This window comes from Rhinoderma darwinii, chromosome 1 (assembly GCF_050947455.1).
Source record: "Rhinoderma darwinii isolate aRhiDar2 chromosome 1, aRhiDar2.hap1, whole genome shotgun sequence".
Lineage (NCBI taxonomy): Eukaryota > Metazoa > Chordata > Amphibia > Anura > Rhinodermatidae > Rhinoderma > Rhinoderma darwinii.
The window spans coordinates 412,400,734-412,418,182 of NC_134687.1; the positions used below are offsets into that span (position 1 = coordinate 412,400,734).

The following is a 17,449-nucleotide window of genomic DNA, read 5'->3' on the forward strand; positions in this document are numbered from 1 at the left end:
AAGAAACAGTTCTAATCTTTCAATTCAACATCCCCAAAAAATCGACTCTTAACATGATTGTTTTTCCTACCAATCTGGAGAGGCAGAGGTTTTCCTGTAAGTCAGGATGGCCGAGTGGTCTAAGGCGCTGCGTTTAGGTCGCAGTCTCCCCTGGAGGCGTGGGTTCAAATCCCACTTCAGACAACTCATCTTTTCTTAAACATACTTCGCAGTCATTCCGTCAGTGTTAGTGAAATAATAGTAAAAAAACTATGTCGGTATACGCCCCAAAACATTAGACTCTTCAGATAACTGTTTCGGCATCCAATCTTTAAAAATTGCACATTTGTGTAGGTTAGGATGACCGACCGGTCTCTCTTGAATTTGTGGATTTAAATCCCACTTTTGAACACTCATATTTTCTTAGCATGATATAATGTCAGGTCTAACACTCATAAAGTAATGACACATTTTCATTGAGCTCCTCCGCTATCCTGGTAAAATCCTCGCCAACTCCCTGTAAAGACTTCTACAGACTTAACACCAGACCTGGGACAATTCTGCATTCAGTACTATTGAGTGATAGTGCAGCTATTCTGTTGCCCAATTTCTATGCAGCTGAGTACGGCGATGAGAGGAGTCCTTTTGCTAATAGCATTTACCCACTGCAAACGTGTAAGTTGTGGCAATATTCGAGACACGGGGCCACATCCTGGGCCTGGCTACAGAACATGGCCTAGCTCCACTACTGTGCACTCCATTGCTCCAAGAGACCAGCCCGAGCCACTTATATACATGTGGCTTTGTATTAGTGGGAGTTTGGAGCCAAATTAATTCTAGCACTTGTAAAGCTGTCAGAGAAACCCCATCCCTGACGAACACCTGCAGAACCCACCAGTTACGCGGCTTAATCTAAATTCTGATAAAGAGAAGTGCTCCACACCCAACAGTCAGGTGCAGTAGATACCTTTTATAGTACCACGACTTTCACAACACTCCTTTCTGCCAACTTTTTTAACCTTGATCATATTCTCTACCAACTCTAAATTCTCATGATCCCCATATCTCTAACAGGACCCTAAATATAAGTGAACAATGTAAAGCAATTCATATCCCTCTGCTTACTTGAGTGAATGTTATAGAGAATCCTACACCACTGCCTTACTCCTAAGTACCTCCCAGGGGGATTTCTCTATATTTTCAAGATCAAGCAAGTAAAAGGGTCTTCAAGGACTTCTTTTTGCAACACTGTAATCATAAACCAATAAATACAAGACGGAAATGGACAAGAAACAGTTCTAATCTTTCAATTCAACATCCCCAAAAAATCGACTCTTAACATGATTGTTTTTCCTACCAATCTGGAGAGGCAGAGGTTTTCTGTAAGTCAGGATGGCCGAGTGGTCTAAGGCGCTGCGTTTAGGTCGCAGTCTCCCTTGGAGGCGTGGGTTCAAATCCCACTTCTGACAACTCATCTTTTCTTAAACATACTTCGCAGTCATTCCGTCAGTGTTAGTGAAATAATAGTAAAAAAACTATGTCGGTATACGCCCCAAAACATTAGACTCTTCAGATAACTGTTTCGGCATCCAATCTTTAAAAATTGCACTTTTGTGTAGGTTAGGATGACCGACCGGTCTCTCTTGAATTTGTGGATTTAAATCCCACTTTTGAACACTCATATTTTCTTAGCATGATATAATGTCAGGTCTAACACTCATAAAGTAATGACACATTTTCATTGAGCTCCTCCGCTATCCTGGTAAAATCCTCGCCAACTCCCTGTAAAGACTTCTACAGACTTAACACCAGACCTGGGACAATTCTGCATTCAGTACTATTGAGTGATAGTGCAGCTATTCTGTTGCCCAATTTCTATGCAGCTGAGTACGGCGATGAGAGGAGTCCTTTTGCTAATAGCATTTACCCACTGCAACCGTGTAAGTTGTGGCAATATTCGAGACACGGGGCCACATCCTGGGCCTGGCTACAGAACATGGCCTAGCTCCACTACTGTGCACTCCATAGCTCCAAGAGACCAGCCCGAGCCACTTATATACATGTGGCTTTGTATTAGTGGGAGTTTGGAGCCAAATTAATTCTAGCACTTGTAAAGCTGTCAGAGAAACCCCATCCCTGACGAACACCTGCAGAACCCACCAGTTACGCGGCTTAATCTAAATTCTGATAAAGAGAAGTGCTCCACACCCAACAGTCAGGTGCAGTAGATACCTTTTATAGTACCACGACTTTCACAACACTCCTTTCTGCCAACTTTTTTAACCTTGATCATATTCTCTACCAACTCTAAATTCTCATGATCCCCATATCTCTAACAGGACCCTAAATATAAGTGAACAATGTAAAACAATTCATATCCCTCTGCTTACTTGAGTGAATGTTATAGAGAATCCTACACCACTGCCTTACTCCTGGGTACCTCCCAGGGGAATTTCTCTATATTTTCAAGATCAAGCAAGTAAAAGGGTCTTCAAGGACTTCTTTTTGCAACACTGTAATCATAAACCAATAAATACAAGACGGAAATGGACAAGAAACAGTTCTAATCTTTCAATTCAACATCCCCAAAAAATCGACTCTTAACATGATTGTTTTTCCTACCAATCTGGAGAGGCAGAGGTTTTCTGTAAGTCAGGATGGCCGAGTGGTCTAAGGCGCTGCGTTTAGGTCGCAGTCTCCCCTGGAGGCGTGGGTTCAAATCCCACTTCTGACAACTCATCTTTTCTTAAACATTCTTCGCAGTCATTCTGTCAGTGTTAGTGAAATAATAGTAAAAAACTATGTCGGTATACGCCCCAAAACATTAGACTCTTCAGATAACTGCTTCGGCATCCAATCTTTAAAAATTGCACTTTTGTGTAGGATGACCGACCGGTCTCTCTTGAATTTGTGGATTTAAATCCCACTTTTGAACACTCATATTTTCTTAGCATGATATAATGTCAGGTCTAACACTCATAAAGTAATGACACATTTTCATTGAGCTCCTCCGCTATCCTGGTAAAATCCTCGCCAACTCCCTGTAAAGACTTCTACAGACTTAACACCAGACCTGGGACAATTCTGCATTCAGTACTATTGAGTGATAGTGCAGCTATTCTGTTGCCCAATTTCTATGCAGCTGAGTACGGCGATGAGAGGAGTCCTTTTGCTAATAGCATTTACCCACTGCAACCGTGTAAGTTGTGGCAATATTCGAGACACGGGGCCACATCCTGGGCCTGGCTACAGAACATGGCCTAGCTCCACTACTGTGCACTCCATAGCTCCAAGAGACCAGCCCGAGCCACTTATATACATGTGGCTTTGTATTAGTGGGAGTTTGGAGCCAAATTAATTCTAGCACTTGTAAAGCTGTCAGAGAAACCCCATCCCTGACGAACACCTGCAGAACCCACCAGTTACGCGGCTTAATCTAAATTCTGATAAAGAGAAGTGCTCCACACCCAACAGTCAGGTGCAGTAGATACCTTTTATAGTACCACGACTTTCACAACACTCCTTTCTGCCAACTTTTTTAACCTTGATCATATTCTCTACCAACTCTAAATTCTCATGATCCCCATATCTCTAACAGGACCCTAAATATAAGTGAACAATGTAAAACAATTCATATCCCTCTGCTTACTTGAGTGAATGTTATAGAGAATCCTACACCACTGCCTTCATCCTGGGTACCTCCCAGGGGGATTTCTCTATATTTTCAAGATCAAGCAAGTAAAAGGGTCTTCAAGGACTTCTTTTTGCAACACTGTAATCATAAACCAATAAATACAAGACGGAAATGGACAAGAAACAGTTCTAATCTTTCAATTCAACATCCCCAAAAAATCGACTCTTAACATGATTGTTTTTCCTACCAATCTGGAGAGGCAGAGGTTTTCTGTAAGTCAGGATGGCCGAGTGGTCTAAGGCGCTGCGTTTAGGTCGCAGTCTCCCCTGGAGGCGTGGGTTCAAATCCCACCTCTGACAACTCATCTTTTCTTAAACATACTTCGCAGTCATTCCGTCAGTGTTAGTGAAATAATAGTAAAAAAACTATGTCGGTATACGCCCCAAAACATTAGACTCTTCAGATAACTGTTTCGGCATCCAATCTTTAAAAATTGCACTTTTGTGTAGGTTAGGATGACCGACCGGTCTCTCTTGAATTTGTGGATTTAAATCCCACTTTTGAACACTTATATTTTCTTAGCATGATATAATGTCAGGTCTAACACTCATAAAGTAATAACACATTTTCCTTGAGCTCCTCCGCTATCCTGGTAAAATCCTCGCCAACTCCCTGTAAAGACTTCTACAAACTCAACACCAGACCTGGGACAATTCTGCATTCAGTACTATTGAGTGATAGTGCAGCTATTCTGTTGCCCAATTTCTATGCAGCTTAGTACGGCGATGAGAGGAGTCCTTTTGCTAATAGCATTTACCCACTGCAACCGTGTAAGTTGTGGCAATATTCGAGACACGGGGCCACATCTTGGGCCTGGCTTCAGAACATGGCCTAGCTCCACTACTGTGCACTCCATAGCTCCAAGAGACCAGCCCGAGCCACTTATATACATGTGGCTTTGAATTAGTGGGAGTTTGGAGCCAAATTAATTCTAGTACTTGTAAAACTGTCAGAGAAACCCCATCCCTGACGAACACCTGCAGAACCCACCAGTTACGCGGCTTAATCTAAATTCTGATAAAGAGAAGTGCTCCACACCCAACAGTCAGGTGCAGTAGATACCTTTTTTTAGTACCACGACTTTCACAACACTCCTTTCTGCCAACTTTTTTAACCTTGATCATATTCTCTACCAACTCTAAATTCTCATGATCCCCATATCTCTAACAGGACCCTAAATATAAGTGAACAATGTAAAACAATTCATATCCCTCTGCTTACTTGAGTGAATGTTATAGAGAATCCTACACCACTGCCTTACTCCTGGGTACCTCCCAGGGGGATTTCTCTATATTTTCAAGATCAAGCAAGTAAAAGGGTCTTCAAGGACTTCTTTTTGCAACACTGTAATCATAAACCAATAAATACAAGACGGAAATGGACAAGAAACAGTTCTAATCTTTAAATTCAACATCCCCAAAAAAATCGACTCTTAACATGATTGTTTTTCCTACCAATCTGGAGAGGCAGAGGTTTTCTGTAAGTCAGGATGGCCGAGTGGTCTAAGGCGCTGCGTTTAGGTCGCAGTCTCCCCTGGAGGCGTGGGTTCAAATCCCACTTCTGACAACTCATCTTTTCTTAAACATACTTCGCAGTCATTCCGTCAGTGTTAGTGAAATAATAGTAAAAAAACTATGTCGGTATACGCCCCAAAACATTAGACTCTTCAGATAACTGCTTCGGCATCCAATCTTTAAAAATTGCACTTTTGTGTAGGTTAGGATGACCGACCGGTCTCTCTTGAATTTGTGGATTTAAATCCCACTTTTGAACACTCATATTTTCTTAGCATGATATAATGTCAGGTCTAACACTCATAAAGTAATGACACATTTTCATTGAGCTCCTCCGCTATCCTGGTAAAATCCTCGCCAACTCCCTGTAAAGACTTCTACAGACTTAACACCAGACCTGGGACAATTCTGCATTCAGTACTATTGAGTGATAGTGCAGCTATTCTGTTGCCCAATTTCTATGCAGCTGAGTACGGCGATGAGAGGAGTCCTTTTGCTAATAGCATTTACCCACTGCAACCGTGTAAGTTGTGGCAATATTCGAGACACGGGGCCACATCCTGGGCCTGGCTACAGAACATGGCCTAGCTCCACTACTGTGCACTCCATAGCTCCAAGAGACCAGCCCGAGCCACTTATATACATGTGGCTTTGTATTAGTGGGAGTTTGGAGCCAAATTAATTCTAGCACTTGTAAAGCTGTCAGAGAAACCCCATCCCTGACGAACACCTGCAGAACCCACCAGTTACGCGGCTTAATCTAAATTCTGATAAAGAGAAGTGCTCCACACCCAACAGTCAGGTGCAGTAGATACCTTTTATAGTACCACGACTTTCACAACACTCCTTTCTGCCAACTTTTTTAACCTTGATCATATTCTCTACCAACTCTAAATTCTCATGATCCCCATATCTCTAACAGGACCCTAAATATAAGTGAACAATGTAAAACAATTCATATCCCTCTGCTTACTTGAGTGAATGTTATAGAGAATCCTACACCACTGCCTTACTCCTGGGTACCTCCCAGGGGGATTTCTCTATATTTTCAAGATCAAGCAAGTAAAAGGGTCTTCAAGGACTTCTTTTTGCAACACTGTAATCATAAACCAATAAATACAAGACGGAAATGGACAAGAAACAGTTCTAATCTTTAAATTCAACATCCCCAAAAAAATCGACTCTTAACATGATTGTTTTTCCTACCAATCTGGAGAGGCAGAGGTTTTCTGTAAGTCAGGATGGCCGAGTGGTCTAAGGCGCTGCGTTTAGGTCGCAGTCTCCCCTGGAGGCGTGGGTTCAAATCCCACTTCTGACAACTCATCTTTTCTTAAACATACTTCGCAGTCATTCCGTCAGTGTTAGTGAAATAATAGTAAAAAAACTATGTCGGTATACGCCCCAAAACATTAGACTCTTCAGATAACTGCTTCGGCATCCAATCTTTAAAAATTGCACTTTTGTGTAGGTTAGGATGACCGACCGGTCTCTCTTGAATTTGTGGATTTAAATCCCACTTTTGAACACTCATATTTTCTTAGCATGATATAATGTCAGGTCTAACACTCATAAAGTAATGACACATTTTCATTGAGCTCCTCCGCTATCCTGGTAAAATCCTCGCCAACTCCCTGTAAAGACTTCTACAGACTTAACACCAGACCTGGGACAATTCTGCATTCAGTACTATTGAGTGATAGTGCAGCTATTCTGTTGCCCAATTTCTATGCAGCTGAGTACGGCGATGAGAGGAGTCCTTTTGCTAATAGCATTTACCCACTGCAACCGTGTAAGTTGTGGCAATATTCGAGACACGGGGCCACATCCTGGGCCTGGCTACAGAACATGGCCTAGCTCCACTACTGTGCACTCCATAGCTCCAAGAGACCAGCCCGAGCCACTTATATACATGTGGCTTTGTATTAGTGGGAGTTTGGAGCCAAATTAATTCTAGCACTTGTAAAGCTGTCAGAGAAACCCCATCCCTGACGAACACCTGCAGAACCCACCAGTTACGCGGCTTAATCTAAATTCTGATAAAGAGAAGTGCTCCACACCCAACAGTCAGGTGCAGTAGATACCTTTTATAGTACCACGACTTTCACAACACTCCTTTCTGCCAACTTTTTTAACCTTGATCATATTCTCTACCAACTCTAAATTCTCATGATCCCCATATCTCTAACAGGACCCTAAATATAAGTGAACAATGTAAAACAATTCATATCCCTCTGCTTACTTGAGTGAATGTTATAGAGAATCCTACACCACTGCCTTACTCCTGGGTACCTCCCAGGGGGATTTCTCTATATTTTCAAGATCAAGCAAGTAAAAGGGTCTTCAAGGACTTCTTTTTGCAACACTGTAATCATAAACCAATAAATACAAGACGGAAATGGACAAGAAACAGTTCTAATCTTTAAATTCAACATCCCCAAAAAAATCGACTCTTAACATGATTGTTTTTCCTACCAATCTGGAGAGGCAGAGGTTTTCTGTAAGTCAGGATGGCCGAGTGGTCTAAGGTGCTGCGTTTAGGTCGCAGTCTCCCCTGGAGGCGTGGGTTCAAATCCCACTTCTGACAACTCATCTTTTCTTAAACATACTTCGCAGTCATTCCGTCAGTGTTAGTGAAATAATAGTAAAAAAACTATGTCGGTATACGCCCCAAAACATTAGACTCTTCAGATAACTGCTTCGGCATCCAATCTTTAAAAATTGCACTTTTGTGTAGGATGACCGACCGGTCTCTCTTGAATTTGTGGATTTAAATCCCACTTTTGAACACTCATATTTTCTTAGCATGATATAATGTCAGGTCTAACACTCATAAAGTAATGACACATTTTCATTGAGCTCCTCCGCTATCCTGGTAAAATCCTCGCCAACTCCCTGTAAAGACTTCTACAGACTTAACACCAGACCTGGGACAATTCTGCATTCAGTACTATTGAGTGATAGTGCAGCTATTCTGTTGCCCAATTTCTATGCAGCTGAGTACGGCAATGAGAGGAGTCCTTTTGCTAATAGCATTTACCCACTGCAACCGTGTAAGTTGTGGCAATATTCGAGACACGGGGCCACATCCTGGGCCTGGCTACAGAACATGGCCTAGCTCCACTACTGTGCACTCCATAGCTCCAAGAGACCAGCCCGAGCCACTTATATACATGTGGCTTTGTATTAGTGGGAGTTTGGAGCCAAATTAATTCTAGCACTTGTAAAGCTGTCAGAGAAACCCCATCCCTGACGAACACCTGCAGAACCCACCAGTTACGCGGCTTAATCTAAATTCTGATAAAGAGAAGTGCTCCACACCCAACAGTCAGGTGCAGTAGATACCTTTTATAGTACCACGACTTTCACAACACTCCTTTCTGCCAACTTTTTTAACCTTGATCATATTCTCTACCAACTCTAAATTCTCATGATCCCCATATCTCTAACAGGACCCTAAATATAAGTGAACAATGTAAAACAATTCATATCCCTCTGCTTACTTGAGTGAATGTTATAGAGAATCCTACACCACTGCCTTCATCCTGGGTACCTCCCAGGGGGATTTCTCTATATTTTCAAGATCAAGCAAGTAAAAGGGTCTTCAAGGACTTCTTTTTGCAACACTGTAATCATAAACCAATAAATACAAGACGGAAATGGACAAGAAACAGTTCTAATCTTTCAATTCAACATCCCCAAAAAATCGACTCTTAACATGATTGTTTTTCCTACCAATCTGGAGAGGCAGAGGTTTTCTGTAAGTCAGGATGGCCGAGTGGTCTAAGGCGCTGCGTTTAGGTCGCAGTCTCCCCTGGAGGCGTGGGTTCAAATCCCACCTCTGACAACTCATCTTTTCTTAAACATACTTCGCAGTCATTCCGTCAGTGTTAGTGAAATAATAGTAAAAAAACTATGTCGGTATACGCCCCAAAACATTAGACTCTTCAGATAACTGTTTCGGCATCCAATCTTTAAAAATTGCACTTTTGTGTAGGTTAGGATGACCGACCGGTCTCTCTTGAATTTGTGGATTTAAATCCCACTTTTGAACACTCATATTTTCTTAGCATGATATAATGTCAGGTCTAACACTCATAAAGTAATGACACATTTTCATTGAGCTCCTCCGCTATCCTGGTAAAATCCTCGCCAACTCCCTGTAAAGACTTCTACAGACTTAACACCAGACCTGGGACAATTCTGCATTCAGTACTATTGAGTGATAGTGCAGCTATTCTGTTGCCCAATTTCTATGCAGCTGAGTACGGCGATGAGAGGAGTCCTTTTGCTAATAGCATTTACCCACTGCAACCGTGTAAGTTGTGGCAATATTCGAGACACGGGGCCACATCCTGGGCCTGGCTACAGAACATGGCCTAGCTCCACTACTGTGCACTCCATAGCTCCAAGAGACCAGCCCGAGCCACTTATATACATGTGGCTTTGTATTAGTGGGAGTTTGGAGCCAAATTAATTCTAGCACTTGTAAAGCTGTCAGAGAAACCCCATCCCTGACGAACACCTGCAGAACCCACCAGTTACGCGGCTTAATCTAAATTCTGATAAAGAGAAGTGCTCCACACCCAACAGTCAGGTGCAGTAGATACCTTTTATAGTACCACGACTTTCACAACACTCCTTTCTGCCAACTTTTTTAACCTTGATCATATTCTCTACCAACTCTAAATTCTCATGATCCCCATATCTCTAACAGGACCCTAAATATAAGTGAACAATGTAAAACAATTCATATCCCTCTGCTTACTTGAGTGAATGTTATAGAGAATCCTACACCACTGCCTTCATCCTGGGTACCTCCCAGGGGGATTTCTCTATATTTTCAAGATCAAGCAAGTAAAAGGGTCTTCAAGGACTTCTTTTTGCAACACTGTAATCATAAACCAATAAATACAAGACGGAAATGGACAAGAAACAGTTCTAATCTTTCAATTCAACATCCCCAAAAAATCGACTCTTAACATGATTGTTTTTCCTACCAATCTGGAGAGGCAGAGGTTTTCTGTAAGTCAGGATGGCCGAGTGGTCTAAGGCGCTGCGTTTAGGTCGCAGTCTCCCCTGGAGGCGTGGGTTCAAATCCCACCTCTGACAACTCATCTTTTCTTAAACATACTTCGCAGTCATTCCGTCAGTGTTAGTGAAATAATAGTAAAAAAACTATGTCGGTATACGCCCCAAAACATTAGACTCTTCAGATAACTGTTTCGGCATCCAATCTTTAAAAATTGCACTTTTGTGTAGGTTAGGATGACCGACCGGTCTCTCTTGAATTTGTGGATTTAAATCCCACTTTTGAACACTCATATTTTCTTAGCATGATATAATGTCAGGTCTAACACTCATAAAGTAATGACACATTTTCATTGAGCTCCTCCGCTATCCTGGTAAAATCCTCGCCAACTCCCTGTAAAGACTTCTACAGACTTAACACCAGACCTGGGACAATTCTGCATTCAGTACTATTGAGTGATAGTGCAGCTATTCTGTTGCCCAATTTCTATGCAGCTGAGTACGGCGATGAGAGGAGTCCTTTTGCTAATAGCATTTACCCACTGCAACCGTGTAAGTTGTGGCAATATTCGAGACACGGGGCCACATCCTGGGCCTGGCTACAGAACATGGCCTAGCTCCACTACTGTGCACTCCATAGCTCCAAGAGACCAGCCCGAGCCACTTATATACATGTGGCTTTGTATTAGTGGGAGTTTGGAGCCAAATTAATTCTAGCACTTGTAAAGCTGTCAGAGAAACCCCATCCCTGACGAACACCTGCAGAACCCACCAGTTACGCGGCTTAATCTAAATTCTGATAAAGAGAAGTGCTCCACACCCAACAGTCAGGTGCAGTAGATACCTTTTATAGTACCACGACTTTCACAACACTCCTTTCTGCCAACTTTTTTAACCTTGATCATATTCTCTACCAACTCTAAATTCTCATGATCCCCATATCTCTAACAGGACCCTAAATATAAGTGAACAATGTAAAACAATTCATATCCCTCTGCTTACTTGAGTGAATGTTATAGAGAATCCTACACCACTGCCTTACTCCTGGGTACCTCCCAGGGGGATTTCTCTATATTTTCAAGATCAAGCAAGTAAAAGGGTCTTCAAGGACTTCTTTTTGCAACACTGTAATCATAAACCAATAAATACAAGACGGAAATGGACAAGAAACAGTTCTAATCTTTAAATTCAACATCCCCAAAAAAATCGACTCTTAACATGATTGTTTTTCCTACCAATCTGGAGAGGCAGAGGTTTTCTGTAAGTCAGGATGGCCGAGTGGTCTAAGGCGCTGCGTTTAGGTCGCAGTCTCCCCTGGAGGCGTGGGTTCAAATCCCACTTCTGACAACTCATCTTTTCTTAAACATACTTCGCAGTCATTCCGTCAGTGTTAGTGAAATAATAGTAAAAAAACTATGTCGGTATACGCCCCAAAACATTAGACTCTTCAGATAACTGCTTCGGCATCCAATCTTTAAAAATTGCACTTTTGTGTAGGATGACCGACCGGTCTCTCTTGAATTTGTGGATTTAAATCCCACTTTTGAACACTCATATTTTCTTAGCATGATATAATGTCAGGTCTAACACTCATAAAGTAATGACACATTTTCATTGAGCTCCTCCGCTATCCTGGTAAAATCCTCGCCAACTCCCTGTAAAGACTTCTACAGACTTAACACCAGACCTGGGACAATTCTGCATTCAGTACTATTGAGTGATAGTGCAGCTATTCTGTTGCCCAATTTCTATGCAGCTGAGTACGGCGATGAGAGGAGTCCTTTTGCTAATAGCATTTACCCACTGCAACCGTGTAAGTTGTGGCAATATTCGAGACACGGGGCCACATCCTGGGCCTGGCTACAGAACATGGCCTAGCTCCACTACTGTGCACTCCATAGCTCCAAGAGACCAGCCCGAGCCACTTATATACATGTGGCTTTGTATTAGTGGGAGTTTGGAGCCAAATTAATTCTAGCACTTGTAAAGCTGTCAGAGAAACCCCATCCCTGACGAACACCTGCAGAACCCACCAGTTACGCGGCTTAATCTAAATTCTGATAAAGAGAAGTGCTCCACACCCAACAGTCAGGTGCAGTAGATACCTTTTATAGTACCACGACTTTCACAACACTCCTTTCTGCCAACTTTTTTAACCTTGATCATATTCTCTACCAACTCTAAATTCTCATGATCCCCATATCTCTAACAGGACCCTAAATATAAGTGAACAATGTAAAACAATTCATATCCCTCTGCTTACTTGAGTGAATGTTATAGAGAATCCTACACCACTGCCTTCATCCTGGGTACCTCCCAGGGGGATTTCTCTATATTTTCAAGATCAAGCAAGTAAAAGGGTCTTCAAGGACTTCTTTTTGCAACACTGTAATCATAAACCAATAAATACAAGACGGAAATGGACAAGAAACAGTTCTAATCTTTCAATTCAACATCCCCAAAAAATCGACTCTTAACATGATTGTTTTTCCTACCAATCTGGAGAGGCAGAGGTTTTCTGTAAGTCAGGATGGCCGAGTGGTCTAAGGCGCTGCGTTTAGGTCGCAGTCTCCCCTGGAGGCGTGGGTTCAAATCCCACCTCTGACAACTCATCTTTTCTTAAACATACTTCGCAGTCATTCTGTCAGTGTCAGTGAAATAATAGTAAAAAAACTATGTCGGTATACGCCCCAAAACATTAGACTCTTCAGATAACTGTTTCGGCATCCAATCTTTAAAAATTGCACTTTTGTGTAGGTTAGGATGACCGACCGGTCTCTCTTGAATTTGTGGATTTAAATCCCACTTTTGAACACTCATATTTTCTTAGCATGATATAATGTCAGGTCTAACACTCATAAAGTAATGACACATTTTCATTGAGCTCCTCCGCTATCCTGGTAAAATCCTCGCCAACTCCCTGTAAAGACTTCTACAGACTTAACACCAGACCTGGGACAATTCTGCATTCAGTACTATTGAGTGATAGTGCAGCTATTCTGTTGCCCAATTTCTATGCAGCTGAGTACGGCGATGAGAGGAGTCCTTTTGCTAATAGCATTTACCCACTGCAACCGTGTAAGTTGTGGCAATATTCGAGACACGGGGCCACATCCTGGGCCTGGCTACAGAACATGGCCTAGCTCCACTACTGTGCACTCCATAGCTCCAAGAGACCAGCCCGAGCCACTTATATACATGTGGCTTTGTATTAGTGGGAGTTTGGAGCCAAATTAATTCTAGCACTTGTAAAGCTGTCAGAGAAACCCCATCCCTGACGAACACCTGCAGAACCCACCAGTTACGCGGCTTAATCTAAATTCTGATAAAGAGAAGTGCTCCACACCCAACAGTCAGGTGCAGTAGATACCTTTTATAGTACCACGACTTTCACAACACTCCTTTCTGCCAACTTTTTTAACCTTGATCATATTCTCTACCAACTCTAAATTCTCATGATCCCCATATCTCTAACAGGACCCTAAATATAAGTGAACAATGTAAAACAATTCATATCCCTCTGCTTACTTGAGTGAATGTTATAGAGAATCCTACACCACTGCCTTCATCCTGGGTACCTCCCAGGGGGATTTCTCTATATTTTCAAGATCAAGCAAGTAAAAGGGTCTTCAAGGACTTCTTTTTGCAACACTGTAATCATAAACCAATAAATACAAGACGGAAATGGACAAGAAACAGTTCTAATCTTTCAATTCAACATCCCCAAAAAATCGACTCTTAACATGATTGTTTTTCCTACCAATCTGGAGAGGCAGAGGTTTTCTGTAAGTCAGGATGGCCGAGTGGTCTAAGGCGCTGCGTTTAGGTCGCAGTCTCCCCTGGAGGCGTGGGTTCAAATCCCACCTCTGACAACTCATCTTTTCTTAAACATACTTCGCAGTCATTCTGTCAGTGTCAGTGAAATAATAGTAAAAAAACTATGTCGGTATACGCCCCAAAACATTAGACTCTTCAGATAACTGTTTCGGCATCCAATCTTTAAAAATTGCACTTTTGTGTAGGTTAGGATGACCGACCGGTCTCTCTTGAATTTGTGGATTTAAATCCCACTTTTGAACACTCATATTTTCTTAGCATGATATAATGTCAGGTCTAACACTCATAAAGTAATGACACATTTTCATTGAGCTCCTCCGCTATCCTGGTAAAATCCTCGCCAACTCCCTGTAAAGACTTCTACAGACTTAACACCAGACCTGGGACAATTCTGCATTCAGTACTATTGAGTGATAGTGCAGCTATTCTGTTGCCCAATTTCTATGCAGCTGAGTACGGCGATGAGAGGAGTCCTTTTGCTAATAGCATTTACCCACTGCAACCGTGTAAGTTGTGGCAATATTCGAGACACGGGGCCACATCCTGGGCCTGGCTACAGAACATGGCCTAGCTCCACTACTGTGCACTCCATAGCTCCAAGAGACCAGCCCGAGCCACTTATATACATGTGGCTTTGTATTAGTGGGAGTTTGGAGCCAAATTAATTCTAGCACTTGTAAAGCTGTCAGAGAAACCCCATCCCTGACGAACACCTGCAGAACCCACCAGTTACGCGGCTTAATCTAAATTCTGATAAAGAGAAGTGCTCCACACCCAACAGTCAGGTGCAGTAGATACCTTTTATAGTACCACGACTTTCACAACACTCCTTTCTGCCAACTTTTTTAACCTTGATCATATTCTCTACCAACTCTAAATTCTCATGATCCCCATATCTCTAACAGGACCCTAAATATAAGTGAACAATGTAAAACAATTCATATCCCTCTGCTTACTTGAGTGAATGTTATAGAGAATCCTACACCACTGCCTTACTCCTGGGTACCTCCCAGGGGGATTTCTCTATATTTTCAAGATCAAGCAAGTAAAAGGGTCTTCAAGGACTTCTTTTTGCAACACTGTAATCATAAACCAATAAATACAAGACGGAAATGGACAAGAAACAGTTCTAATCTTTCAATTCAACATCCCCAAAAAATCGACTCTTAACATGATTGTTTTTCCTACCAATCTGGAGAGGCAGAGGTTTTCTGTAAGTCAGGATGGCCGAGTGGTCTAAGGCGCTGCGTTTAGGTCGCAGTCTCTCCTGGAGGCGTGCGTTCAAATCCCACTTCTGACAACTAATCTTTTCTTAAACATTCTTTGCAGTCATTCCGTCAGTGTTAGTGAAATAATAGTAAAAAAACTATGGCCAAGTGGTCTAAGGCACTGCGTTTAGGTCGCAGTCTCCCCTGGAGGCGTGGGTTCAAATCCCACTTCTGACAACTCATCTTTTCTTAAACATACTTTGCAGTCATTCCGTCAGTGTTAGTGAAATAATAGTAAAAAAACTATGTCGGTATACGCCCCAAAACATTAGACTCTTCAGATAACTGTTTCGGCATCCAATCTTTAAAAATTGCACTTTTGTGTAGGTTAGGATGACCGACCGGTCTCTCTTGAATTTGTGGATTTAAATCCCACTTTTGAACACTCATATTTTCTTAGCATGATATAATGTCAGGTCTAACACTCATAAAGTAATAACACATTTTCCTTGAGCTCCTCCGCTATCCTGGTAAAATCCTCGCCAACTCCCTGTAAAGACTTCTACAAACTCAACACCAGACCTGGGACAATTCTGCATTCAGTACTATTGAGTGATAGTGCAGCTATTCTGTTGCCCAATTTCTATGCAGCTTAGTACGGCGATGAGAGGAGTCCTTTTGCTAATAGCATTTACCCACTGCAACCATGTAAGTTGTGGCAATATTCGAGACACGGGGCCACATCTTGGGCCTGGCTTCAGAACATGGCCTAGCTCCACTACTGTGCACTCCATAGCTCCAAGAGACCAGCCTGAGCCACTTATATACATGTGGCTTTGAATTAGTGGGAGTTTGGAGCCAAATTAATTCTAGTACTTGTAAAACTGTCAGAGAAACCCCATCCCTGACGAACACCTGCAGAACCCACCAGTTACGCGGCTTAATCTAAATTCTGATAAAGAGAAGTGCTCCACACCCAACAGTCAGGTGCAGTAGATACCTTTTTTTAGTACCACGACTTTCACAACACTCCTTTCTGCCAACTTTTTTAACCTTGATCATATTCTCTACCAACTCTAAATTCTCATGATCCCCATATCTCTAACAGGACCCTAAATATAAGTGAACAAGGTAAAACAATTCATATCCCTCTGCTTACTTGAGTGAATGTTATAGAGAATCCTACACCACTGCCTTACTCCTGGGTACCTCCCAGGGGGATTTCTCTATATTTTCAAGATCAAGCAAGTAAAAGGGTCTTCAAGGACTTCTTTTTGCAACACTGTAATCATAAACCAATAAATACAAGACGGAAATGGACAAGAAACAGTTCTAATCTTTCAATTCAACATCCCCAAAAAATCGACTCTTAACATGATTGTTTTTCCTACCAATCTGGAGAGGCAGAGGTTTTCTGTAAGTCAGGATGGCTGAGTGGTCTAAGGTGCTCCGTTTAGGTCGCAGTCTCCCCTGGAGGCGTGGGTTCAAATCCCACTTCTGACAACTCATCTTTTCTTAAACATACTTCGCAGTCATTCCGTCAGTGTTAGTGAAATAATAGTAAAAAAACTATGTCGGTATACGCCCCAAAACATTAGACTCTTCAGATAACTGTTTCGGCATCCAATCTTTAAAAATTGCACTTTTGTGTAGGTTAGGATGACCGACCGGTCTCTCTTGAATTTGTGGATTTAAATCCCACTTTTGAACACTCATATTTTCTTAGCATGATATAATGTCAGGTCTAACACTCATAAAGTAATGACACATTTTCATTGAGCTTCTCCGCTATCCTGGTAAAATCCTCGCCAACTCCCTGTAAAGACTTCTACAGACTTAACACCAGACCTGGGACAATTCTGCATTCAGTACTATTGAGTGATAGTGCAGCTATTCTGTTGCCCAATTTCTATGCAGCTGAGTACGGCGATGAGAGGAGTCCTTTTGCTAATAGCATTTACCCACTGCAACCGTGTAAGTTGTGGCAATATTCGAGACACGGGGCCACATCCTGGGCCTGGCTACAGAACATGGCCTAGCTCCACTACTGTGCACTCCATAGCTCCAAGAGACCAGCCCGAGCCACTTATATACATGTGGCTTTGTATTAGTGGGAGTTTGGAGCCAAATTAATTCTAGCACTTGTAAAGCTGTCAGAGAAACCCCATCCCTGACGAACACCTGCAGAA

General features: G+C 42.2%; 14 non-coding genes across 14 annotated transcripts; all 14 read left to right on the plus strand.

The window, feature by feature from the left end:
- Positions 1 to 100: 100 nt before the first annotated feature.
- TRNAL-UAG (transfer RNA leucine (anticodon UAG)) lies at positions 101 to 183 on the plus strand. The gene has a single exon. It is a non-coding gene; the product is annotated as a tRNA-Leu (tRNA).
- Positions 184 to 1,365: 1,182 nt separating this feature from the next.
- TRNAL-UAG (transfer RNA leucine (anticodon UAG)) lies at positions 1,366 to 1,448 on the plus strand. The gene has a single exon. It is a non-coding gene; the product is annotated as a tRNA-Leu (tRNA).
- A 1,182-nt stretch (positions 1,449 to 2,630) lies between these two features.
- On the plus strand, positions 2,631 to 2,713 carry TRNAL-UAG (transfer RNA leucine (anticodon UAG)). Its single transcript has one exon. It is a non-coding gene; the product is annotated as a tRNA-Leu (tRNA).
- A 1,176-nt stretch (positions 2,714 to 3,889) lies between these two features.
- On the plus strand, positions 3,890 to 3,972 carry TRNAL-UAG (transfer RNA leucine (anticodon UAG)). The gene has a single exon. It is a non-coding gene; the product is annotated as a tRNA-Leu (tRNA).
- A 1,184-nt stretch (positions 3,973 to 5,156) lies between these two features.
- TRNAL-UAG (transfer RNA leucine (anticodon UAG)) lies at positions 5,157 to 5,239 on the plus strand. Its single transcript has one exon. It is a non-coding gene; the product is annotated as a tRNA-Leu (tRNA).
- A 1,183-nt stretch (positions 5,240 to 6,422) lies between these two features.
- On the plus strand, positions 6,423 to 6,505 carry TRNAL-UAG (transfer RNA leucine (anticodon UAG)). The gene has a single exon. It is a non-coding gene; the product is annotated as a tRNA-Leu (tRNA).
- A 1,183-nt stretch (positions 6,506 to 7,688) lies between these two features.
- Positions 7,689 to 7,771, plus strand: TRNAL-UAG (transfer RNA leucine (anticodon UAG)). Its single transcript has one exon. It is a non-coding gene; the product is annotated as a tRNA-Leu (tRNA).
- A 1,177-nt stretch (positions 7,772 to 8,948) lies between these two features.
- Positions 8,949 to 9,031, plus strand: TRNAL-UAG (transfer RNA leucine (anticodon UAG)). Its single transcript has one exon. It is a non-coding gene; the product is annotated as a tRNA-Leu (tRNA).
- Positions 9,032 to 10,213: 1,182 nt separating this feature from the next.
- On the plus strand, positions 10,214 to 10,296 carry TRNAL-UAG (transfer RNA leucine (anticodon UAG)). Its single transcript has one exon. It is a non-coding gene; the product is annotated as a tRNA-Leu (tRNA).
- Positions 10,297 to 11,479: 1,183 nt separating this feature from the next.
- TRNAL-UAG (transfer RNA leucine (anticodon UAG)) lies at positions 11,480 to 11,562 on the plus strand. The gene has a single exon. It is a non-coding gene; the product is annotated as a tRNA-Leu (tRNA).
- A 1,177-nt stretch (positions 11,563 to 12,739) lies between these two features.
- Positions 12,740 to 12,822, plus strand: TRNAL-UAG (transfer RNA leucine (anticodon UAG)). The gene has a single exon. It is a non-coding gene; the product is annotated as a tRNA-Leu (tRNA).
- Positions 12,823 to 14,004: 1,182 nt separating this feature from the next.
- On the plus strand, positions 14,005 to 14,087 carry TRNAL-UAG (transfer RNA leucine (anticodon UAG)). The gene has a single exon. It is a non-coding gene; the product is annotated as a tRNA-Leu (tRNA).
- A 1,182-nt stretch (positions 14,088 to 15,269) lies between these two features.
- On the plus strand, positions 15,270 to 15,352 carry TRNAL-UAG (transfer RNA leucine (anticodon UAG)). The gene has a single exon. It is a non-coding gene; the product is annotated as a tRNA-Leu (tRNA).
- A 1,328-nt stretch (positions 15,353 to 16,680) lies between these two features.
- Positions 16,681 to 16,763, plus strand: TRNAL-UAG (transfer RNA leucine (anticodon UAG)). The gene has a single exon. It is a non-coding gene; the product is annotated as a tRNA-Leu (tRNA).
- Positions 16,764 to 17,449: the final 686 nt, after the last annotated feature.